Source organism: Crocodylus siamensis, chromosome 14 (genome assembly GCF_052110815.1).
Source record: "Crocodylus siamensis isolate JL-2025a chromosome 14, ASM5211081v1, whole genome shotgun sequence".
Classification (NCBI taxonomy): domain Eukaryota; kingdom Metazoa; phylum Chordata; order Crocodylia; family Crocodylidae; genus Crocodylus; species Crocodylus siamensis.
The window spans coordinates 15,675,935-15,701,637 of NC_143408.1; the positions used below are offsets into that span (position 1 = coordinate 15,675,935).

Consider the following 25,703-nt stretch of genomic DNA (forward strand, 5'->3'; position numbering starts at 1 on the left):
CCTGGTTCCACCTCCCGCCCCCCTGCTAAGCAGGGATCCCCGTCCCCTCTGCCTTACTCAGACACCTCAGCAAGCTAACAGACCACATGCTGGCTACTGTCCATGCTGTGGCAGACAGAAATGTCAATTTAGGGGTTTTTGGAGCTAATCAACAGCTCAGCTGGTAATGTCCCTCTGTTCCTTGTTTAAGAAGAGCTTGAACTAATGAGAGAGGCTGTTTGTTTTCTGATAGGGTGATAAATGCTGATAACACAGTTGATAAATGCTCTGTTATCATCAAGGGAGGGGGCGGAGACCCTCCCTAATCCTATCTGGGCCTGCCAGGCCCCCTGAGCTCAGCCATGTAGAAGGGGAGGGAGGGCTACTCTAGCACGCCCTGGCTTCTAGCCTGAGCCACTGTTTGGGATGTCTGTACGTTTATAAAGTGATTTAGCCTAGCCAGGTTAGACTAACCTGCAAAGATTGAATCAATTCAGGCTCAGGCTTTTTGAATGTCTGTCCCTAGCCCATGGGGTTTCTCCTTTCTCCATGAGGGCAGCACTGTTTTCCCTGTTAGGACCTGTACCTTAATCTGCTTCTCTCCTGCACAACGTGCACAACAGAGATTGAGATGACCATGTGAGGGGCCGGACTGTCCTGTCCTGTCCTGCCCTGCCCTGCCCTGAGGGTCCCCTTCAGTCAGGGCCTGCCTCTCTACAGAAACCAAGTGGTCCTACCTTTCCCAGACAGAGATAACACCTTCCCCAAGAAGACGCTGCAAACTGATGGACTCTCTCCCATCCCAAGCCTTGGGCACTGCACCAGCTCAAAATATTGCTGGGGGAATGCCAGCCTCCAGAGGAGTCTTTGCAAACTGTGGCATGTGACTGCCCTAGGCTGCTCTCTTGGAGTCCCTGGTGCAAAAGAGTTGGGGAAAAGCTGGGGTCCCATCACAGGACTTGGGGCTGCTGCTGTGTCTGACCCTCAGCCTACAGATTACCATGGACAACTGAGACTGATGGACCCAACAGTTTTGAACTACGGTGGGGTAATATTCTCTCTTGCACGTGTCAGGATATTTTGGCTCCTGCTGGGGGGTTCCTAGAGTGTGGGGTATTTGCTGCTCAGTGAGGAAGGTCTTGTAAAACACTGCTGCCTTGCCTCAGAACATCAATTCCCAAATTTATCACATTAATCCAGGCTCTTCCTTTTGAGGTACCAGCCTGTCACGTAGCAGCTTCTGCAGCTCTGTGGGGTGACAGTCCCTTGGTAAGAGCACACACTTCCACCTGCTACTCACTCTGGAAGCCAACTCCCAGCGAGATACCCTGAGCATGTTGCAGGCTGAACGGAGGTGTTGTGAGGGTGCAATGCAGTGAATTGACACAGAACTTGTTTTACAGGGGAAGCGTGAGGAGCTCAAAAGAAGACAGATGGAGGCCTTCTCTTAGAAACAGTATGTCAAGCAAAGCTTGTCCTTTCTATTCCCTTTTGGGTGTGATCTTGCAACAGAGTGAGCATTGGAAAACTGCAAAAATAGCATTGCTAACAGTATGTATAAATAGTATTGTGTTAGGGTCAGACCAGCTCATCAGTTAAATTTAGGTCATGATTTGCACTCAGAGCAGAGAAGAAATGTGTGCTTTGTAGGAATAATGATTCTATCTCAGCGTTCCTGCAGCAGGGGCTAGGGGAGGGGAAACAGCTGCAGAGCTTGGAAAGTACCTTGAAGTCAAACAGCTGGTCCAGCTGCAACTGGGGACCTGGCAGTTTGGGTGAGTGGCAGCTGGATGCAGTTCTGGCCTAATCACCCCTTGTTGTGCCACTTGTTACCGAAACTGGCATGCTGTGAGTACTTCAGTCGCATGTGCCACTGAAGCTATCACACTTTTCCTGGTCAACTTCTCTGTTTTATGTTCCATTTTATAGAGATGGAAGCTGAGGGCACAGAGCAGGATGCAGATTTATCAAAGTCATGCAGGTGGCCAGTGGCAGAATTGGAAATATAGTTCAGGCTTGATAACCAGTTCAGTACTTTGTCAACCAGGAATTGCTGCCCCCCAAACTGAGGTTTGGTATAGCTCATTGTCCCTGGATGCACAGCACTTACTCTTTGAGCAAATGCATTTTCCAGGCATATCCACATAATTCTGGTAATTAGCTTACAAGTCACGAGCTTTTCTGAAATGATCCCTTTGAGATTTTCTGGTTGTTGTTATTGAGGCTAACTTTTCTTTAGATCCCTCTAGCAGAGCAATCACTCATTTCTGAGAGCACAGAAATGACTCAATTCTGGACTGTAGCAAAGAATCTGGCAACAGTTACTCTTAAAATATTGATACGATCATTTTTGTTTTATTAACACCATCAGTTATAACCATTTCAGCATCATGGTGATTGATGGATATATTGTCACTGGATGTATCTATCAAATGGATGTCTTAGAATCTGAGCTTTCTTTCATTGATTCATCCTATTTTCAGGCCTACATGAAGCAAACCTTGACCATGGGAATGACATGTAAATGAATGGAGCATTCACTCTTGATTCTGCACAGCACGGCCTAATGGCTTTGAGCGACTGGTGGATGGCCCTGCTTATCAGCCAGGTGGCTAATATTTTACATAGTCAACATCGGTAGTGGTGTCACCGCCAGTCGCTTTAGCCAAAACATCCAGGTGATGAAAAATGGGCTTGAAATTGCTGATCACAAAGTGCTTTGATGACATTATTTATTGAATGTATGTTTTTAAGGACTGTCAAGGGCCTGCAAAGTGCTAAATGGGTGCTTTGAAAAAGTATGTAGTTTCTAAAAATCAAAGTGAAAAAAATACTGTGGAAGCACACAAGGAGCTCTGTCGTGAAAGCTGTCGGTGTTTGCTGTGCAGTAGGCAAGCCCCCTAGTCTCGGGTATGGTGGGAGGGGGCCTGGTCTGGACCTGACCATAAGGGGCTTGGGAATTTGGTGGCAGGGGAGGGGCAGCAGTATCAATTGCCACTGCTTTTCCACCACCAAATTTCTTGATCTGGGCTGGATGCCACGAGTCAGAGGACTGGATTTGGCCCACGGGTCAGGAGTTTAGCGTGCCTGATCTAAGAGAGCAGGACTCTGCTGGGTTAGTCCCCACTCCGGGGCGCTGAGGCAGAGCACGGGGGTCACTACTAAGCTGCACTGGAAAGCCTCGGTCATGCAATGCAGTCACGAGACCCATAACAGCATGGGCAGAGACTGAAGAGGACCTGGAGGGGTTTGACTTCCCAGAGTGTCCATCCCCAACAGCTAGGCTGATCCATAAGGAAAGACTCTTTTCATCGTTAACCCTCGGCTGTCAAAGTTAAACCCTGCCCGAGCCTGAGTCAGTTTGGGCAGTGGCCATGGCCCAGGAGGGGGCAGGGCGCAAGTGCAGAGCAGGAAAGCTCGGGCTGCGGGGATGGGATGCGAGATGCTGCGGCCCCGGGACGCGCAAAATGTCCTGGCTTCAGCAGGAATTTGGTGAGGGAGGATGTTATGATGACACAGGCAGGAAGGCACCGTGATCCGGGCCAGGAGGCGTAGGGGAGCCCTTGCTGCAGGCCGCTGCAAAAGCAAGGAAGAGGGGAATATCCGTGAGCAACGGGATAATGGAGCTTCAAGGGCAAAGCCAGCAGCTGCGGGGTTAGACCCCGGGGAAGGAGCCGGCGAGGCGGGCGGAGCCTGCTCCGTGGCCGGCTGCAGGGCGGGCGCGGCGGCGGCGACCCCCGAGCCGCGGCCTGCGGCGGGAGCCGCGAGCTGGGGCGGGCACGTGCCGCCTCCTCGGGGCGGGGCCGGCCGGGGTGCCTCAGTTTCCCCTCCGCGGCGCGGGGGACGGCGGCCGCGCGCACGCCCGGCCCGGCGCCCTGTGCGCACGCGTGGGCGGCGCGGGGGGACGGTCTGGTCCGGTCTGGTCCGGTGCTGTCCTACTCCGCCCCGCCCGCCCGCCCGCCGTAGCGGATCCCATGGCTGCGTGATGGTGAGTCCGCGCCCGCCCGCACCGCTCCGCCTTTGTCTCGGCCGGGCGGCGGCGGCGGGGCCCGCCGGGCGGGAGGGCAGCGGGAGCGGGAGCGGGGCGGGCTGCCCGGCCACCTCTCGTGGGCGGTGGGGAGCTGCCCTGCACGCGGGGCTGGGGGGAGCCGCTGGACACCTGGAGCCGTGCGGGGGGTACCCAGAGCGGCCTGCGGTAGCGCAGGGCCCAGCGCCCACCTCCTCCGGAGAGCCTGTGGCGGGCCGGAGCCCCCTGGCAGCACCGCCGCTCGCAGCCGACGTCTGCGGGCCCGGGTCCGCCGCCTCTTGCTCCGGAGTGTTTCAGAAGCCCTGGTCCGTCGGAGCGTATTGAAAACGTGGGATGGATTTAGGTGATCTCAGCCCATCCCTTGGTCATTCCTCCGACTGTAGCTCCCAAGACATCATCGCCTCGGCTGATAAGTTCTGTGCTTCTGCAGCACCTTCTCCCTGAGGGTGCCCCAGTGCCGGGCCAAGTATCGTTGTGCTTGTGGGGAAGGTGAGGCGCGGGAGGGAGGGCCGCGCGGGGCAGCGGCGGGACGGAGCCAGGGTGTCCTGACTCCCAGCGGGACGCCGCCGGTCCTCCGCGCAGCGGCAGGATTGCGCTCGTGCGGGAGGTGGCGAAGTGAGGTGAGGAACAGGAAAGGGAAGGCAGCGGCTCATTTGTGAAGTCAGAGCCATCCATTCCCCGGGCCTTGCTAGGCAGTGCTCTGGTTTTCTTTACTTGGAGTTCCTCAATTAAATTAAAAACAGCATGCTGTGGTGCAGGCTGCCCCCACGGGGAGTGATTTATCTCCAGTATGGAGCAAGCCTGGCGTCCCGACGCAGGCCTAGTGCCTCTTCTGGGACAGCCCAGGAATATCCGCTCATTTGGGCTGTTGGCGCACAGTTCAAGTTGCTGCTCTCCTGGGGCCTGAGCAGCCCCGGTGAGACCGGCTGGCTCCCCTGCTGTGGCTGGCACAGTTGCACCTTGCACTGCTGCAGAGGACATCTACGCACGGCCTTGATCACAGATCAGATACAGCCTGGTCTTACAGAAGCGTGCCGTGCTTCGGGTTTTCTGACTCGATTCTAAAGTTCCTTATGGGAGAAAATAGCTGGGATTTGACTGGAATGAGTATAAAAGAGGAGCTTTTATCGTTGTGGTGGCTGGACGCAGATTTTGCAGGGTTCTTTGGTTCTCCTTCTCCTCAGCTGCCTGATGCAGCCTATCCACCCTTAAATCATCACTTGTACTTCATTGTCAGGGAAGTGCTCTGTAAAATGGCTCCAAAACTGTCTGATGGGCTGGGAGCAAGGGATACGAAAGGGCTCTGCAGGTCACGAGGGAAGCATCTGACCTGCAGGGGGCATCATTGGTCTCATAATATTTTTCACCATCCTTTCTGTGAGCGGGGTATCATGCTCAGTGCTGTACAAAATCCAGAGGAAAATGTCAATTAGGCCTGGGGAGCCTAATTGACATGGGGCTAATGGGTTGGAAGAAGTAGGGAAAAGCTTGCTAATTACTCTTGTAGACACTGGAGGATTAAGGTCTTCAGGAAATTGGGTAGGAATGAAAGCAGTGAGCAGTGCAGGCGTGTGTGTGTGCGCGCCTGTGCAAGTGTGAGAGAGATGTTGGGGAGGGGCTTGGTGGCAGATACAAGCTTGGTGTGAGCTTGCCAAGGGACAGGAAGGACTCTTTCCCCCTACCCTGTGACACTGGAAGAGGGGGCAGTTTGGAGTAATAGATGAAGACTTGCTTAGCCCTGGTTCTGAGCAGTGCTATCCAGGGTGGAAGGGCTCTTAGGAAAGGAGAGGACTGGATGCACATGTCCTGATGGAGCAGGCTCTAATATGGCCCACCAGGTGACTGGATGTGGCCTGTGGCACTCTTCATAGGGCCATGCCCTGCCCACTCACACTGGGGCAGCCTGTGCTGGGCTTCTGCTGGCCTGGGCCCTGCCCAGTGCGCAGCTTCTGGCGGGGCTGTTGTCAGTGCAGCTGCAGTTTGGTTCTGCTCTGCACCCCCTTGCCTCCCGTGACAGCTCCTGCTTCTGTTCTTGCCCTTGGCACACTGCTGTGCCATGCTACTCTGGGCAAGCAGTTTCAGCTGGGTGGCTTTTACCCCAGTGCATAGGGCTCCGACTTCAGCTCCCAGCACGCCCACTGGAGTGGCACACAGCATGGTGCAGCAGGAGCAGGAGGAGGAGCTGCTGCTGGAGGCAGGGGGCCCAGAGCAGCATGCGGATGGCTGCAGCTACACTGGAAACAGCTTGCTGGAAGCTGCTTTTGTCCTGGGTGGGTGGGCGAGCAGCTTCAGCCAGGTGGCTCCTGTCCCAGTGCTGGGGCTCCAGCTTCAGCTCCCAGGAGTTGGAGCCCAGTGTACTGGGGCAGGAGCCCAGCTGAAGCTGCTCGCCCAGACTGGCGCAGAGCTGCGGGGGCAAGATCAGGAGCAGGAGCCACCACTGGAGGTGGGGGGTGCAGAGCAGCAATGGCTGGGCTGTGGGCCCTGCTGCGAGCATGGCATGGGCTGCCCCAGTGTGAATGGGCAGGGCTTGGCCCCAAGTAGAGCGCTGTAGGAGTAGCGTTGACTGCACTGTCTGGGTGAGCCCTGTTGCACATGCCTTCCCTTATCCCCTGCCTCTCCTCACTCACAGCAGGCTCCCAGGACCTAGTGTCCAGGCAGCCCCCCACTCCACAGATGCACACGCCCCCCACACCCCTCCCCACACACACCAGAGGGCATGTGATCCCAGCCTTCCCTGCCCTTCCCACTCCCTGCCCACCCATAGCCCCATAGGGAGTTTTGGTGAGTTGTTGCTGGGGGAGGGGGGCAGGAGGAGTGCTGATTTGGTCTGTCATAGTTCATCAAAACTCCTTATGGGCCCTTGGGCCAAAATTATTGCCCACCTGTGCTCTATAAGGACAGCGTCAGGCTCTGCTGCTGCCTGCCGGAGTGCCTCATGCAGGTGAGTGTGAAGAGGCAGACGAGGCAAGTGGCTTCCTGAGGTCACTCAGTAAAACGGTGGAGCCAGAACTAGAGGGATGCAGTGACATGAGCCCTGTTCAGCAAGCTTTTTTTTTTTTTTCCTGTTTTTTTTGCACTGGTCCTGGAAGCACTGCAATACCAGGTCAATGCATGGAGTGGATGGAGCATGCTCCGGTTCCACCACCCAATACCAAAAAGAATCTGCTCAATATAGACCTCCTATGGAGGACATATCAGAGACAATTACCCTGGGGAGCTCGCCTACGTGGTCACGCTGCTTCCCCTGTTCAGCAAGCACCTTGCACTTGGCATTCCTCTCCCAGAAGTGGGTGAGCATGGCTTAGCTTTGGTGCCCTCCATTCCCCTGAGGGCCAAGGCATAGTCTACTTCTGCTGACCTTGGCTCCCAAGCACCTTGCCTCCTTTCCTGTAGGGGCAGATCTTGGAACAGACCAGTGTCTTTTGATCTTGAGTCTTTGCCTCAGCATCTTGCCCTGTTTTGAAGGTTGAGGCTGAGGACTCCCCCTTCCTAACTGTGCAACTGGCTCTTGCATTGGAGGAGAGCTTTGTACCAGACCATAGCTTTATCGTGGCTTGATTCTTACTGAGCCCTTGCTCGCATTTAGATTCTGCCAGTTCCTTGTACCTCCCTTATCCTTGTTGCAGTGCCCCTGCATGTTTGTTCATGCTACTGTCTGTTGGGAGAGCCCAGCTCCCTTTGTCCTCACTGTAAGCTGCCCTTGTCTTGTTTTCTCTGTTGCCTTGCTTACAAGCAAACAAATAGCAGGTGCATGCCGGGACTTAGGAATGCAGGGTCCCAGAGCCAGGGGACACAGTTCTTCCTGCCTACGTGGTGTGAGAGAGCCTCTACTGCCCTTTGTATAGTACCATGTATGTTTAACCAGGGCAGGAGAGGGAGATAAGTGGGACAAAAACTCCAGCGGGGTGGAGCGGTGAGGAATCACTCAGGGCAGCTGAACACACAGGCCAGCCAGATGGGGAGCTGGGGCCCCCAGGGAAAGTGGTGGATCCCTGGAAGCTAGAGGTTGAGCTGGCCACTGCCAAGCATCTTGTTTAGTCTAGATTTGGAGGGGCTAGTCCCCCTAGGAGCTGGGCATGGAGGGAATGGCCAGACGTTCTGTGAAGCCGAGTTGTTCATCTGGGTCTCACAGTCCATTTTGGGGCTCCCTAATGAGGGTGCAGCTGTGTGCACCAAAGGCCCTGGCAGGGGCTTGGGAACAGATGGAAAATGAACATAGTAGTTTGAGGTAAACTGAATGGAGCAGAGAGGCTTAGTGAGTGTAGGGACAAATGGATGTGGGAAGCAGAGTGGCCTCTTAAGGGTGGTTGGTGATGCTTGCACCCCGAAAAGGCAAGCTTGTCCAGATTTAAGCTGATAGTGCTCTGGGAGGCCCGATAGGGTCGTCTCCCAACACAAACATGAAGCTCTGCCTTAGCAGACTGCTTTTTATATTAAACTTTCCATAATGGTTCTCCCACTGCAAGTGATTCACGGAATAGTCTGAGCCGGGGTACACTCTCCTCTGGGTGACCAGGCCCTTCTCCACGCTCACAGTGCCCTTTCCCTTAGGAGTGTGACAAAGCCAGGCCTGGTGAAAGGCATCAGACTCCTGGCTCTGATGGACTGAGGGAATGGGATGAGGAGGAACAAGGAGTTTGAGAGCAGAGAGCCCCGAAATGCTGGCATTTGGGAGCAGCCAGAGCTGCAACAATCCCTTGCAGTCCTTAGCCGTGTGGGGACAGGGCAGCGTAGGACACTTTTCTTATTACCCTGCACACCTCTTTCTGCAACTGCTGGAGCTATGGGGTTGGCAGCAATAGAAATGTCCCCTCACTGATCCCTGTAGGATTGTGGGCAAGATCTGCGGTCTGCCACGGTCTGTCTTTGATTAGCCCCAGCATCTTTTGTGGTGGGAACTGACTAGAACAGGGGTTGGCAACCCCTAGCATGCATGCCAGAGCATGGCATGCAATGGTATTTTTCTTAGCACGTGTGCCTTGTGGTAGATGGTTGGGAAGGGGCTGGGGCTGGGGCTGCGCTGCCACAGCAAGGATCAGGCCTTGTGTACCTCCCCCACTATCTGCCCGGAGGCACGTGTGCACCTGCTGCCAGCACTGAACTGGGCCAGGGCTCTGCAAACCTTGGTGCAGAAGCTTGCAGCCTCCTGGCTGCCTGCCACAGCCAGCCTGGGCTCTGGGCAGGCCCTTGCTGTCTGCCATGGAGCCCGGGCTGCTCTCAGTGGGCAGTGGGGAGGTTGCAGACTACTTCACTGAGGTCTGCGGAGTCCCAGCCTGGCTCGTTGCTGGCAATGGGTTCACATGTCCCTCCGGATATGGTAGGGGAGGGGCTGGGGCCGCATTGAGCCAACAAAATTTGAGCCCCTCGTGGCTTCCCCACTGTCTGCCCCGGCACACTAACTTCTTGCAAGTTGAGGTTGAAGTGTGTGTTTCGGTGCTCTGTCCAAAAACATTGCTGGCCCCAGGACTAGAACGAGAATGCTGCTCATGGTGCAGTGCACACTTCTCGGTTGCTGTCTGGCTGTGGTTTTCTAGTTGAAGCTAAGCCTCTTCCTGCTTGGTGGTTGCAACAGCCTTGTGCTTTGCATGCAACCACTCTCTGTCCTCAGGGCAGCAAACTTGCCCCTGTAGTCAGCCTGCCCTCGTGGGGTTCCATCATAGGAGCTCACCTGCACTCAGGCAGAAAGGGACGAGCATGCACACTGCCTTCCATGGTGAGGTGGGACCTGCTCCCATACAAAACAAACTGAGGAAAAAAACTGATGTGCTTCTGAGTCAGGTGTGTAGGTGCTGTGGCTTTTAGCTGCAGACCCTGAGGCTTGAGGTTTGAAATGCTTGAATGCAAATTCTGGTGACTGCAGCATTCGCTGGTGGTTGGAGCAAAGCTTCGGGAGTCTTGGCTGTGTTCTGTCACAGGCCTGCTTTGCCATGCGGTTACTTGAATGTTCAGTTTCTGACTGTCTTCACCTGGTGCTGTTTGGGCCAGTGTTTGTGGGACTCCCACTTCCCTAGTAATGCCAGCATCTTGGAAAAATCACTTTGATCATTTGGGCATCTATATCCAGATGCAGGAAGAGCTCAGTTCAGATGCCTCTGGAAAACTCCTGGCCTTTGTCTTTGTGCCTTATGGTTAACCAGTGCAGTGATAAGAATATCTGGGTCCAGCAGCCATAAGGTTCCTATTGTTGCTGCTACCTGTGGGAGACTTCTTGGTAGTGCTTCATTTGAAAGAAGCTTGTAGTTAGGAACTGAGCTGGGCAAAGCTCGGTTTTCCCTTGGCATTTCTTTGTGCAGATGTTTCCTTATTTCCATGGTAAGAATGGGACCAGAACTTCAGTAGAAATGGAGTCAAGGCTGTGTTGCCCCAGGCTTTGCTTGGGATAGTGTGAAACATGCACAGTTTGCCTGGATGCCATATGCACTGAATAGGGAACCACTGTGATTAAAAATGCCCATGCCCTGTCTGGACTGGTGCTCGGTGGGTAGCTGGTGTGCACAGCCTGCTGGTTCCTCCGTGTCCTTTTGTGGCTGATCCACACAGGTCCTGTGCTCTCCTCCTCCCACCTAAAAAGGACGTCCTCCTTTTGCCCCATGTGTAGAGCTCTGTGTGCAGGGTCCTGGGATCTAACCCAGCCAGTTCCTCTGGATAACGATGGGTACAGAAACAGAGCCCTGAAAAGACAGCTTTGGTGGCATCGGGTGCATGGAATAAAGTTTGTGGAGGCAGGAAGGCTATGTATGCTCTCAGTTGCTGGAAAGGCACTCCAGTCTTGTATATGGATGTGCTGAAATGATGATAGCCTTGGGAATGCACTGAGTGGCACTCACCATTTCTTTTTACCTTAGCAAATCGTTAAAGATTAGCTAATGAGTTTCCAGAAATCCAGCTTCAAAAAGTGTCACTGGATTTGCCTTTCTTTTCTGCTGGGCAGCTCTTCTGGGATCTCTGCAGCCAGAGCTCTTTCAAATAGAGGCTTTCAAGAAAAGAGATTATGCAGACTTGTCAACTTTGCTCTCGTTTGGGCTTTAACCTGCAAGCAGCCTTTTCTGCTTTAAGTCGGGCACCTCAGGGCTCCCGGGGCATGTGGCTCAAAGCCTTTTGAGCTCCAGTTTAAAAGACAATAACTCATTCTTTTTCTCTGCCTGAAGGGTAAATCAGATTATGTTACCACATGCATAGAACTTTCTCTGAGTTAAAAGAAAGAGTAAATAGTTCATTATAAACTTCGATGCTGTTGCCTCTTCTGCTAAACTGCTGACTGCTTGCAGAATTTGGGGTAACACGCTGACAGTGATACTCCAAATAAGAAATGCTTCTAGGACCTGACACAGAAGTACCAGCACTATTATGGAAAAGCTGCTGCATGAGGAAAGGTCTCTTGGTTCTCTTTCTTGTTTAATTTCTAACCAAGCTTGATCACAAGGGCACATTCTTGCCTTGAATGTGTGTCTTTGTTGTGACTGACTGGACTAAAATTGGCCTATTTCTATGCCCTCTGGTCTGAGCGATGGGTCTGAATGCATCTTGTTTGTATACAGTCTTGTAGGCTACAAACAGATGTTGCACTTCTCCTGGGATAAGCTGTTTTATCTCAAGACAAAGTACATTTGTTCATATGTCCATGTCCATGGTCCTGGGATAAATCCTAAAAATGTTCACAGGGTAAGAAGTACCAGCAGGCTATCCTGGAACATTACACAGTGTGTCTGAACAGTTATCTTGGATTGAATCATTGAATCAATGGTAGAAAAGTGTCAGTGTATTCAGCCACTCCTTTCTCTTCAGCAGTCCCTTGCAGTCGAGGATGATTGTCTTCTATAATTGTTGGTCCAAAGATGGCTGTTGGCAGATCTGGGATCCACAGGCTCTGCTGCAACTTGGGCATGTGTTTCCATGTGTGGTGGGTGGCTCTGGATTTTTGATTCGGTCCGTGACACACTGTTTCTGTCACTCCTGCTTTTCTATCTCCTGTTGTTGTTGTAAGGTTTCAAAGTACTGAGCTCCTCGCAGCAGACCCTTCCTCTGTTTGGGCCAGTCCTAGGTGATCATTTCCCACAAATTGATGTCACTGTCTTTTTTCAAGTTGGCCTTGAGGATGTCCTTGAAGTGTTGTCTCTGCCTTTCTCTTGAGCGTATGCCTTGACTGAGCTTGGGGGAATAAAACTTGCTTTGGGAGTCTGGAGTCAGATATCTGGATGATGACCAGCAGAGTTGATGTTGGATGATCGCTGCCTTGATGCTTCATGGTGTTTGCTTGCGAGAAGATGCTGTTGTTGGTGCTTCTGTCTTCCCACTGGATTTGAAGGGTCTTCTGCAGGCAGTGTTGATGGTACTTCTCCAGTGACTTGAGGTGTCTCCTGTATGTTATCCATATCTCAGCTCTGTATAGTAATGTGGAGGATCATAACTGCTTGATTAAACCACGAGCTTGGTTTTGGATCTGTCTCTCCGTTTAACGTCAGCCTTCTGCGAGAGGTGGTTTCTGAGGGGTGGGAAATACTCAGTGTTCTCCAGAATCTCACCTTGAATCTGAATTACTGGAGCCGGGGACTGTTTATTAAGAGCGTGTTGATTGAGGACCTTAAATCTTCTGAACGTTAAGTGTGACTCCTATTTTCTTGTATGCCTTTCTTGTTTTCTCTGAGGGAAAGCAAGTCATACCGAGCCACTCAAGTGGTGTTTCATTTGCTCACAGCCGCTTTTTGCTCTGATTGCCTCACACCATGTTCATCCCACTGGCCTCAAGGCTTTCTCCTTGCCATCGATCCCCTAGTATGTATTTTTAGGGATGAAGTGCAAAATTAACACTGTTCAGTATGCAGCCACCTATGCATGATTCAGAAGATTCATGCAGGACTCTGTAAGTGACCTGTTGAGGTCTTTCTGAATTCTTTGCAACTGAAGAACTGCTCTGTTATTTTTCTCTAATGAGTGAAACCTAAGAGCTTGTATATAAAAAAAACAAAAACAACCCCCCCCAAACAACAGAACCCCCCCCCCAAGTGAAACCTAAGAGCTTGTATATTCTGAGAGGGGCTTTGAGTCCTAAAAGGCTGAGTACTACTGTTTCTAGCACCTACGGCACTTCTGCTTGTGGATCAGCAACTCTTATTCCTCTCTGCTCTTGTCTCCATCATTGGCATACAGAGCTTGGAAGGTGCTCTTGATACATTGCTTCTTAGCTTGGGCTGGCTGGGATGAATTTGGCACCTGCTTCTTGGGAGCTCTTTTGAGATGTCTCATACAACAAAAGGCCCATAATATTGTGTTTCCTATGGCAATGTTGTGCAATAGAATTTATTGTAAAACACTAGTGCAGCGCAACCCTATTTATCAGCTCTCTTCCAAACTGCTGTTTGGCTTCACTTCCCAGCAGGCATGTGAATTCCTCCCTGCTTATCCTGGATCTTTTCCCTGTGAAGTTCGGGAGGTCTCCAAACAACTTGTGGCTGTTTTGTGTGGCTGGATTTATTCATGAACTGTTGAGTTCCCCCCAGGTTTGGGGATCGAGTGAATTTGGGTTCGGGATGGCACATCAAGCGAGAAAGCTACAAAGTAAATATCTGTCCGGAAGGAGAGGAAGCAGTGCCCGATCCGGTCTCCTTTCTGAAACGTCCCATACTGGTGGTACAGGAGTGGCAAGTGTCTAGAGCAGGCAAAGGTAGATCACAGGTACGAAGGGAACTGCTTCTGTGTTGGAAGGAGTAACCAGCTGTCCCAGGATGGATCTCTGTACTCTGGACAGGTGCAGACCTGGTTAAAGTAGATGGGTGTGTTGAGCACCCTGTTTTTTAGGCTACATGGAAAAAACAGTTCAGGCCCTTTAGTAAAATATCTTGAAACCATCATTGCCAAGGCAAATGGCAAGAGGGGTAGGAGTGTCCCATGAGCACAGGCACTGGGGCTAGGGGACAGATGGCAGGCTGCATGTGTAGAAGGAGCAGGAAGCTGAGGGATGTGGTAGCAATGTCACAAGAGCTGTGGGGAATGCCGATGGAACAGATTTTTGCTTGAAAATGCTGATTCATTAAAATTGACCATCTGTGAATGAGCTGCAAGTAGGTTCCTTGCTTTGCATCCTCCCAGCTTCCCTGGCAGATTGCTCAGAAGCCTGGGCTGCTTGGTCCCGCAGCTCTGGGACATCCCCACAACACAGACTGCCTGTAGGTTGGGGGGTCCTAGGGCCTCTAGGCTCCCTGCTGTAGAGTTCAGTGCTTGGGACTGGCTCTTCTGGGGCTCCAGAGCAGAAAGGCTAGGAAAAACCTTGGAAGTAGCATTCCTTGACACTGAATGAGTTGAGAGGCAGGGCTTGGGAGGTCCTGATGGAAGAAACCACTGTTTCCTCTCTCATGTCAGGAGAAACAAGGTTTTATGAGCATTTCCTGTAAGTAGACAGGTCTGATGGTATATGAGACATGCCGTTCCCCTTTCTGACGGATGCAAGCTGGCAAAGCCCCAGATACTGCCCAAGAATTTAAGTTATGGGACAGTGCTAACTCGTGCAGTAACCTTGAAGGGAACATGGAGAAGGAAAGATGGCAGGAGGAGGTCAATTTTGGGTAAATGCCATTTCACTTCACCTGCCTACATGGTGTGTGCATAGCTGCCTAACTTGGGCACTTTTGCAGGATTTTGGATTCAGCTTGGCTCATGTTAGCCTGCTGAGCATGCTTTGTGGTGCTGTGTTCCCTCTGGACAATTCAGCAGGAAGATGGAATTGCTCTGGCATGCGCAGGAGGTCAGGCAACTCTAAACGTTAGTCAGGTAAAAACAGTGACTAGCCTGGACGTTTTGTTCGTAATGAGGCAGAAAGTTCCCCAGTGCTCTCTGTCCAAGGACTGTCAAATGCAGGGGGCAGTGGGTGCTGCTTCCAGAGGAGGGTGGGAAAGTGCTGTCCAGTGGGGCAGTGTCTAGCTCGGTGCCTGGTGGTTCGAGAGCTTCCCAGGGACACAGGATGCATATTTTAACCCAGTCCGAGTGAAGGGGACTGGAAGCTGGGGTTCCTGTTTCTGGGGAAAGAGCCCTATCATGACACGACTGAGCTAAAAGGTGGGAGGGTCACTGCCATCCTTCTGCTGTGTTTCACGTGTTGCAAGTACACGCACGCCGCCACGGGGGGGACAACAACCCCAGACGAGTGAGAGCCAAGAACTGTGTTATGCAGCTATGGACATGCCACTTAGGCACTCAGAGGGAAATAGGAGTTAGTCCTTTGGATTGGATTGTCTCCTGCAGCCCTGAGCAGCTTTGTAATGCTTCTCTTGAGCTAGTGTAGTTTGAGGAACCTGTAGTCCTTTCTTGCAGCACAGAAACACTGGAGAGCAGAAGTGTGCGTTTGTGCTCTGGAATTTCCTGAATGAATTAGTCTGAGGCTGAGACCATGCATGGACTTACCTCTTGCATCTCTTGTCTGCTTTAGAGCAAGGTGCGTCTCTTTAACAAACCTTAATAGTGTGTAGTGGTGACGAATGCGGGCAAGTGTAAAATTGGAGCTCTTGATTTAATCTTTAGCCTTTCCTCTGTGCTGGATGAAGAGAGCAAAGAACCATGCCATAAACGTCTAGTCTTCCAACCAAGCCAAGACTTCCTAGAGAGGTGCAGCAGGATTCACTAAACTAAAGCATCACAAATGAGCTCTGCTGTCTTTCCAGCCTACACTGTTGTGAAAGGTTGCAGTTCTGTTGTGACACAGGTAAATGCTTGTGACCTGAAGTGACACATTGTCCAGCATAGGGCTCAGATTCTCCCTTAAATGCCATTAGCGCTGGGATAACAGTAGTAGTTCATAGACCATTAGGCAATGGACTTAGTGACTAGTCCATTTTGCAGAGCTTTCCTTGTTTGATCCAGAGCCCGTGTGTGTACCCACGGGCGTTAGTGGAGCAGTGGCACGCGTGCATGGGTACTGCTGCTTTCATTTTAGGATTTGGGGTTGGCGGGGGGCATAGTTTCTACTTTCCCATTGAGAAGTAAATGAATCTAAGGCCTGTCCTGGAGGGAAAATGTCCTTCAAAATGGCCAGCATGCTCAGTAGACCTTGTGTCTCCAACTTGAAAATGTCTGCCTCCCCCCCGTCAAGGTAAACAAATATCTATAAGGAAGGAGGCAGCTAAGCGGTTACTCAAGAGGCTGTTGAACTTTTAGTTTCAAGTTGTATTAGTAAAGCTTTTGAAGGTTTCCATGGCAGCTTTGGAAATGCAGAGCCTGTTTGATCCTTACAGCTTGTTGTTTTGTGGGTTCTGGTGCAGATGTCAAGAGCTGTGGTATTGACACGATTTTTGAAAAATGATATGAACCGTGGCAACACTTTCAAGGTGAACTTACTCTAAGGGGCAGTCTGCAGCCAGCTCCTAAAGAGGACATGGTTTCTGACTGTGTCCCCAGCCACACCAGAGATGTTGGCATTTCTTCCTGTAATCTCTAAAAGGTATTTATCTGATTTTTTTGCCTCTCTTATGTGGTGCTGTAAGGTTTTCCCATGAGGGCCACAGTCTGCTGAGACCATGGTTTTCTTCCAGCTCCCTTCCTGTTGGCCTGGTGGCTGCTCCAGCCTTTTGAGTCTTATTCCACTGTCAAGATGTGCATAACTCCTTCAGATTTCCTGCATGCCTGCCTCACAGCTGGTTTGCTCCTTTGGAAAGTGCCTCCTCCTCCTGTTTTACATCTGAGGATGTGAGCCCATGCAAGCTTCCTTACTGAGAGTAGCGCTTGGTCTCTGTGGGTTGTCTTTGAGGCGAAATGCTTACCCAGATCATTGCGTGCAGGATTGTGTCCTTCCTCGCAACAATTCAGGTGTAATGTAATGACAGCTACAAATGTGTGCTCCTAAAAAGGTTGAGAACTGCTCCTTTTAGACTCAAGGACCCCTGAGAAAAAGGCAGCTTTTTAATTTTCACTTGTTTTTTTAACTAAAAATAATACAGCAATTCTTCTCTTGCAAAGAGCTCAAAGCCAACAGGAAGTCAGAATGTTTTTTGACACTACAGATTCTTCTTTGAAATCTCTGGGCTTATCTTGCGAGTCCTGGGTAGGTGTTTGAATGCCTAATAGTACTGTTATTACATGACACCCCATGGCACTCTTAAAAGGATGTCATAGCACCTCAGGAGAATCACTGCATTAAAGGCTGCAATGGATACTATTTGGCTTAGACTGAAGCCTGATATATTCAATGTCATTACCTCTGCTTTTACAACAGAGATCTTGCATTTGAGTCCTGATAGGTTAGTGCTGGAGAGGCTGCCTGGCTCATCCAGTTTTTTTCAGTCTTGTGTCTGTTTGGAGACTGGGCTACAACTGCCTATACCACATGAAATACTTGTGGAATAGGCAAAGGGAGACTGCATGAAAAGCCTTGCTAAAGTTAAGGTATATCATATCCACTGCTTTCCCCATGTCCACAGAGCCAGTCATCTCATCGTAGAAGGCAGTCATGTTGCTCAGGCATGACTTGCCCTTGGTGAATCCATGCTGATTGTGCCTGATTATTTTCTTCTTCTCCAAGTGCTTAGAAATGGGTTGCTTGAGGACCTGCTCCATGATTTTTCCAGGGACTGAAAGTGAGGCTGACTGGTATGTGGTTCCCCAGATCCTGCTTCTTCCCTTTCTTAAAGACGGGCGCTATATTTGTCCTTTTCCAAGTGTCTGAGACCTTTCCCAACCCTAAGTAAGGTTTCTTTAAAATATAACCAGCTTTCTTGGACTCCTTTCCCCCTCAGATCGATCTCCCAGGGGAGCCTGCCCATCAGTTCCCTGAGTGAGTTGAAGTCTGTTTTTCTGAAGTCCGGGGCCAGTACTTTGCTGCTTTCCTTTCTTCCCTTCCTCAGGGTCCTGAACTCAATCATCTCATGGTTGCTGCTGCTGAAGTTACCATCCACTACTACATTCCCCATCAATTCTTCCCTGTTTGTGAGCAGCAGGTCAAGGAAAGCACAGCCCTTAGTTGGCTTCTCTAGCAGTTGCACTAGGAAGCTGCATGGCATGCATGGTGCACACATGGTGCACTGATGCTGCACGGCTGTGCACACCACACAGCTTAGAGGGAACGCTGCTGGGGAGTTGCCCCCAACGCTCCAAAGACTTCCTGGATTGCCTGGGCAATGAAGCAGTGCACTCCCAGTGATTGAAGGCCCCCAGGAGAACCAGGGCTGCAAGCTGCAAACACCGCTAGCTGTTTAATGAAAGCCTCGTTCACCTCATCTTCCTGGTCTGGTGGTCTATAGCAGACTCCCCAACACAACATCACCCTTGTTGCTCTCCTCTGATCCTAACCCAGAGACTTTCAGCAGGCCTATCTCCAGTTTCATACTGGAGCTATGAGCAATCATACAGCTCTTTGAGATAAAGAGCAAGTCCTCCTCCGCTTCTCCCCTGCCTGTCCTTCCTGATGCATGACCTTCCTGCTCCAGCCATGCGAGCTCCCACCACCAAGTCTCTGTTATTCCAATCACGTCACAGTTTTGTGACTCTGCGAGGACTTCCAGTTCTTTCTGTTGTTCCTGTGCCTTTCCCCTGAATACCTTTCTTTTGTATTCAGTGTCAGAGCAGTCTCCTTGATCTGGTATCTTCCAGTTTATAAAACTGGTTTCAGTTCAACCTTTGGGATTGTACTATAAAAAAACCATGTCGCCCCCTATGCAGTGGAAAATGCCAGCAATCAAAGGGTTAGGTAGCTTGGCTTTCCCTCTGCAAATCTAACTTTTTATAAGACTAATAAAACTTTTCCTGTAGTAAAATGCATTCCCACTGCGGGGCTGAAAGGTGTGGTTGGCTTGGAGACCCCTGCAGTGGGTGTCAGTGAAAAGCAACACGTGGGAGAATGTTTGTTTGCAGTTCATCCCTGCTTTGCCGACGGGCTCTAGCTCACAGATGTACGGGCAGATAAAGGCAGTGCTGCAGGAGCCCTCGCTCGGTCTAACAAACATCTGGGCCTAGGTACATATTCCTTGAGGGTTTCTTGACCATGGCTTGGCAGTTGGGAGTCACCTTTGGCAGCCCTTTTGTCTGCCAAATTGAAATCCTCTTTTCACCTGCAGTTGTGACTTGTAACTGGAGAGAGACGTAGCCAGCACATCTTGGCTTCAGTCTAGCAAAGTAGTTTCCACACAGCAGCTTTTCTGCCATCATATCTGCGTGTTGGGGATTCTGCAACACCCACATCCACACCCACGCCATCACTGCGGCAGCCCGCTTTCCTCCCAGCCCCTGTTGCACTCACCAACAGGGAGGTGCTGCAGGCTGCGTCCCTGCCGCTGCACGCGGGGCCGGACTGGCTCAGGCCGGGAGCCCCGCCTGCTCCTCTCCGTGTGGGTGGCAGCACAGGGAGGGGTGGTTGGGGGCGGTGCTAAGGTGAATTTGGGGGGGGGCAAAGCCCCCCCCCTTCCCTTCTGCTGTCGCTTCGTGTCTGCCTGCCTCCCTGCTCCCTTCCCTCCCTCCCTCTCTGCCTGCCGCCTTCCTCTCCCTGCCGGCTGTTCTAGGGGGGCACAACCACCGTGATCCCCCCCTTTGCCCTCAGGCGGGTGGGGCAGGCCTGCGGTTCGGGTGGCCAGGGCATGTTCCCCACCGCCAACCTTCCCGGCAGCCGTGTAGACTTCAGCTCACGCAGCCTGGGCCGCCCAGCCAGGCACATGCGCAGTTGGCCACAAGTGTTATGGACAGACACAGACAAACTAAGCCTTTTATTATATTAGGATTGGTTTTGGACCCGGGGGGGCGCGGTGTGGAGCTGATCCTACCCCACTTATGAATGCAGGCACAGGGAATAGATTCCCTACGTGTGATCCGGTTCCTGGAAAAATATTTGTGTGCCTACTTTCCATAATGTACTGTTATCTCTGCCCTGGGACACCATAATAAAAGGCAAAGAGCAAGAGGTTCCTCCCATTATTCATGCTCTCTATTTTGCAGGGACTTGAGCAGGGTGGAATAGGATCCTACTTAGGTGCCTACTATGTGGGCTAAGATCTTATCCCTAGTGTTTAGACCCAGTCACACCAGTAGCAAATCCCAACCTATTTACAGGTTGTACAAGGCAGGTAGACGGGAATCTCACTGCCTTGTGTGCTTGATTGTCAGTACCATAAAATGCCTGCAGCCTCTGTTACTGCTCAGCAAAAATCTAGCAGCAGATGCCATAGTCCTGTTTTCCTTGTTTGTGGATTTCAGGAAAGTGCATTTGCAGAAAATTGAAATGAGCACAAGTAGAGTTAGAGCACACTTTACAACCATTTTCATCTATTTGAATTATGTACAGTACAGGAATAACATAAAAGCTTTTACATTTCCAACTGACTATTTGTTTTGTTGCCTGCATTTTTCCTAGCATGTGTTTTACAGCATAAAATGATTTATAGTGCTGTGTAACGACCAAGAACAATAGCCCAGACAAGAGCAGGACTGCAGAAATAATTACCGAGATGCCCAGCACAGAGGTAGTTGGTAATTGCAACAATCCATAAATTACTCTGATTTATCCGATTCAGAATTGGCAGCAAATTTGTCTCTACTCCTGTTCACATGCTAAGCTCCTCGAAGCAGACACTGTTCTAATATGTATTAGGGCTTAGCAAATAAGACTTTCAGTCCTCTTTGCCACATTGTAAAGCAGCCTAAGGAATGCATAGAGTCAAACGTGATTAGATGTGGTCTATTATTTCTAGAATTTTGTTTCATAGATTTCATAGACATTAGGGCTGGAAGGGACCTCGGGAGATCGAGTCCAGCCCCCTGCCCAAAGGGCAGGAAGTCAGCTGGGGTCATAGGATCCCAGCAAGATAAGCATCCAATTTACTCTTGAAGGTGTTCAATGTAGGTGCTTGAACCACCTCTGCTGGCAGACTGTTCCAGACCTTGGGGGCTCGGACAGTAAAGAAATTCTTCCTTATGTCCAGCCTGAAACGGTCTTGCAGGAGTTTGTGACCATTCGAATTCATCATCCCTTGGGGCGCTCTGGTGAACAACCGTTCCCCCAGATCCTGGTCGTCACCCCTGATAAACTTATAGGTGGCCATCAGATCACCCCGAGCCTACGCTTTTCCAGGCTAAAGAGTCCCATGGCTCTCAGCCTGCCATCGTAAGATCTGTTTTCCTGACCTCTGATCATGCGCGTGGCTCTCCTCTGGACTCTCTCAAGCTTCTCCACATCCTTTTTGAATTGTGGAGCCCAAAACTGGACGCAGTACTCCAGCTGCGACCTCCCCAAGGCCGAGTATAAGGGGAGATTGACGTCCTGGGATTTGCTTGAGAAGCATCTATGGATGCAAGCCAGCGTTTTGGTCACTTTACTAGCCGCAGCATCACATTGCAGGCTCATGTTCATCTTGTGGTCAATGATGACCCCCAAGTCTCTTTCTTCTGTAGTGCTATCCAACGTAGCACTGCCGAGCCCATAAGGAAGCTGCAGGTTTTTCCTCCCAAGGCGGAGAACCTTGCATTTCTCGGTGTTAAACACCATGAGGTTCTCGTCTGCCCATTTGCTGAGCTTGTCCAGGTCAGCCCGGATCACCCGCCTATCTTCTGGCGTGGAAGCTTTGCCCCAAAGTTTGGTGTTATCAGCGAACTTGGCCAGTCCACTCCTGACTCCAATGTCCACATCATTAATGAAGATGTTGAACAGTATGGGTCCCAGGACAGAGCCTTGAGGGACCCCACTGGTCACAGGGCACCACGATGAGTGACTGCCATCAATCGCAACCCTCTGGGTCCGACCACGGAGCCAATTTCCCAGCCAGCGGATCGTGGTGGAGCCAAGGCCACAACTGGGCAGTTTGGCCAAGAGGTGATCATGGGATACCAGATCAAAAGCTTTTTTGAAGTCAAGATATATGACATCAATCTCTTCTCCCCTGTCCAGGTGATAGGTCACCTGGTCATAGAAGGAAATGAGATTGGTCAAACAAGACCTACCCGCAACAAACCCGTGCTGGCTATCCCTTAGGATGTTAGCCTGGGCCAGTCCCTCAAGGATGGCCTCCTTAATAAACTTTTCTAAGATCTTCCCCAGGATAGAAGTCAGGCTGATGGGCCTGTAGTTTGCCGGATCCACTCTCCTCCCTTTCTTGAAGATCGGCACCACATTGGCCTTCTTCCAGTCTTCAGGCATTATACCAGAGCGCCAGGAGCTCTCAAAGACCTGTGCCAGGGGCTGGGCTATGATGCTCGCCAGCTCCTTGAGTACCCTGGGGTGCAGACTGTCAGGGCCACCTGACTTGAAGGTATCCAGCTTCTCAAGGTGTTCCTTCACAAGGTCAGCACTGATGGAGGGTAGGGGATCCCCATCACCCGGATCTCCCTGTCCCATAGCAGGCATGGGCATCCCATGGGACTTATGAAAGACTGACGCAAAGTACCTATTGAATAGGTTGGCTTTTTCCTGGGCATCAGTTGTCAGTTGCCCCATCTGGTTTAGCAGGGGTCCAACATTGCCCTTGCTTTTCCTCCGGCTCCCCACATATCTGAAAAAGGACTTTTTGTTGTCCTTGATGCTTGAAGTTAGTTGGAGTTCAGTTGCAGCCTTGGCTTTCCTGGTTTGCTCCCTGCAGGACTGGACCAGCGCAAAATAATCCTCCTTGGAGGTGAATCCCGTCCTCCATCCTTTGTAGGCTTTCCTTTTTAGCCGCAGGAGGTCCGCTAAGTCCCTGGAGAGCCAGGAGGGCTGCTGTGCCTTCTTGCTGCCTTTCCTCCGTGTTGGAATAGATTTAGCTTGTGCATTGAGGATCGCTTCCTTGAGAAGCAACCACTCTTCTTGAACTCCCAACTCCCTGGGGTCATGGTCCCTGAGGGCCTGACTGACTAGCCTCTTGAGCTTGTCAAAGCTGGCTTTTCTGAAGTCAAGGACTTCTGTGTTGCTGACTGACTTGCCAGCTTTACGGTGGATGGTGAAGGTGATCAGCTCGTGGTCGCTGTCACCCAGCTTCCCATCGATCACTAGGTCACCGATTAGGTCGTCCCCCGTAGCCAGTACCAGGCCGAGCAGTGCTTTGCCTCTCGTCGGCCCATAGACTTCTTGAGTCAGGTAGAGGTCATCCACGCACGAGAGAAAGCTTTGCGACCGCTCCGATTTAGCTGAGTGATCTTCCCACGAGATGTCCGGGTAATTGAAGTCACCCATGACAACCAAGGTCCTGGAGCAAGCGGCCTCAGTCAGTTCCCGGGCAAACTCCTGGTCAAGCTCAGGACTGTGAGTGGGAGGTCTGTAGTAGACTCCCACCGTTGGGTCCCCTGTGCCGTATTCCCCACGAATTTTTACCCAGAGGGTCTCTAGCTGTCCATGCCGGTCGCCAACATCGGCTTGCAGGGACATGTAGCTTTCCTTCACATAGAGAGCTACACCCCCACCCCTTCTGTCAACATGATGCCTCCTGTACAGGGTATAGCCCTCTATACCCGTGGTCCAGTCATGGGTGGAGTCCCACCAGGTCTCCATTATCCCAATGACATCGTATTTCTTTGCACTAAGCAGGAGGACGAGCTTGTCCTGCTTGTTGCCCAGGCTCCTGGCATTAGTGTACAGGCAGGCAAGTGTGCCCTTGGGGGCTCTTGTCTTGCCCACAGATTGTGCCAGGGCTGGGGCAGGGGTGGGCTCCCTCCCTTAAGTGCCTTGGTCTGCTGGCTTTGCAAGGGTCGCTCAGCGGGCCAGCAGTGGCAGTAGTCCCCCCATCCCCCAGCGGGCTTAGTTTAAAGCCTGGTGGAGCAGGTCAGCCAGCCTGGCTGAGAAGGGCCTTCTCCCCAGGGGGGAGAGGTGGAGGCCATCTCTTCCCAGCAGCTCATCCCTTTAAACTCATGAGCTCTGTGCCAAGGACTGGAAACGCTAATGAGGCTCTGCTCTGCATTTTGTGGGGCAAGTCCTGTTGTGAAGCCAAAGACAAAACCCCCCACACCTTGATTTTCTGTTGGGACCTGGAGAAAGGCAGCTGTAACAGCTGTACATGAATACGCTCTAGAGGTTCATGGGGTTCTGTCTGTCTTGCAGTGAGGAATCTCTTCCTTTTCAGTTCACAGTGAAAGTGGCCCCAGGAGACTGCCTTTGGTTTCTGTGCATCTGAGCTGTCTCTCTTGATGTGACTGGCACGGAAGGGTTTTATCCTGGTCAGTCCAGCAGTGCTGATGCCTTGATGGGAACATCTATCTTGTGCACCGTCTAATGCACTGGCAGCTCAGGTGTCAACTGAGAATTTTCGTGTCTGGTGAGGCAGAAAGAGCTCAATGGATCTGGAGCTGAAGTTTACGTGCTAGGGATAATTGCTTCTGTTTCCTGCTTAACTCCATCCTTTAAAACCTAAGGCTTGCACTGTCTGTAGAGAGAGAGTGCCATTTTGTATTTACTTTGGCATAGGGGTGTCAGACTTACCTCAGGCTGGATCTGGACCTTGGGCTCCTTGGGCAGATGGTTATAGTCAGCAGCAGCTGTAGTGGGTTGAGGTCTGGGAGTGGGCAGCAGTGTGGGTTGGGCATAGAGTGTCTGCATGGGTAGGGAAGCAGGCAGTAGTGCGGATCCAGGAGCAGGTGGCATCAAGCGATGGCTGTATTTGCACATCGTTTGTGTACCCCCTGCTGCCAATGGCCATGACCACTGGAGTCCAGGGACCCTGAATCTTGCAGCAGGGCACACTACTGGTCACCCCCCAACAGCTGGACGCCTTCCAGACTACCCGTGGGCCAGATGGAACGGCTCCACAGGCCAGATCCAGCCTGTGGGCCATATGCTTGACACCCCTGGCATAGACCTTTTACAGAGGAAACCTCAACATTGTGCTTTCTAGTGGAGGCTTCGCCCCTTTTCCTTTTGCATTCATATTAGCTAGAAAGCTGTTCCAGCTGAATGTCTCATTCTCCATGTAAAGAGAGCCACCGGATGAGTGAACACACGTGAAATCTGGAGTCCCACAGTGTTTTTTCTCTTACGGTGTCACTTTCAGAATAACCACTTTGGCTTCCATGTATACAAACTCGCTTTCTCAAACCCATAGCTACTACTTCTAACTTTCTTCCTGATCGCAATCTGGGCGGGTTGCCACCTTCTATTGTGTGACATTCTGGGATGCATATGTTTAAGGGTGCAGATAGACGAGCACCTCCTTGTTGCAATTTATAACTCTTTGTGGGAGGTGCTGTGAGTTGCAACAATCCCCCTAACCCAGCAAAAGTTCACTGTTGGGCCCAGGAGTCGGGGATTCCAGCTGCTTGGTGGGAGCCTGCAGCCAGGTCCGTGTACACCGCGCTTCCCCATCCCAGCCCAGAAGCTGTTTTCAGAATGGGAGCAGCGTGGGGTGGGTGGATCGGAGCCCTCCCACTTCAGCAGGCTCCAATCCACCTGCCTCATCTTCCAGCGCCAGCTGAAAAAACCTCAGACCAGCCAGACTTCCTCTGCTCCCTTTCCCCCTTCCCATCCTGAAAACAGCAAGAGGCTGGGAGCTCCGCAGACACAAGTTACAAAACACGCTCCATTTTGGAGCATGCTCATTTAAATCCTCATGCAACAAGGGGTCAGATTTTCACAGCGTTGGGCTGTTTTAAAGCTGTCTGTGGCAGTGCACTTCAGTTTGGTCATGACTGTAGAGAACTTTCAGGGGCCAGATCAGGTGCAAATTGTCACTTCTGTCTGTGCCTTTAATCGCTACATGAATATCCTGAGCCAGTTGTAATGGTGTCATGGCACAGGAGAATGTCTGCAGGGGTGGGAGATCGGTGCTTGCCTCTG

At 51.5% G+C, this 25,703-nt stretch overlaps 1 protein-coding gene and 1 pseudogene across 6 annotated transcripts in view; one reads left to right on the forward strand and one right to left on the reverse strand.

The window, feature by feature from the left end:
• The first annotated feature begins 2,367 nt into the window (after positions 1-2,367).
• ST3GAL4 (ST3 beta-galactoside alpha-2,3-sialyltransferase 4) overlaps positions 2,368-25,703 on the forward strand; it is a 182,697-nt gene continuing 159,361 nt past the window's right edge. For 5 of the 6 annotated variants that reach the window (XM_090026777.1, XM_090026782.1, XM_090026778.1 and 2 more), the window contains exon 1: positions 3,553-3,967. The gene's annotated coding sequence lies outside the window, so the exon portion shown is untranslated. Of the gene's footprint in view, positions 3,472-3,552; positions 3,968-25,703 lie in introns of those variants that run through there. The other variant, XM_090026779.1, reaches the window with a different exon arrangement.
• On the reverse strand, positions 7,073-7,227 carry LOC149853405 (U2 spliceosomal RNA; annotated as a pseudogene).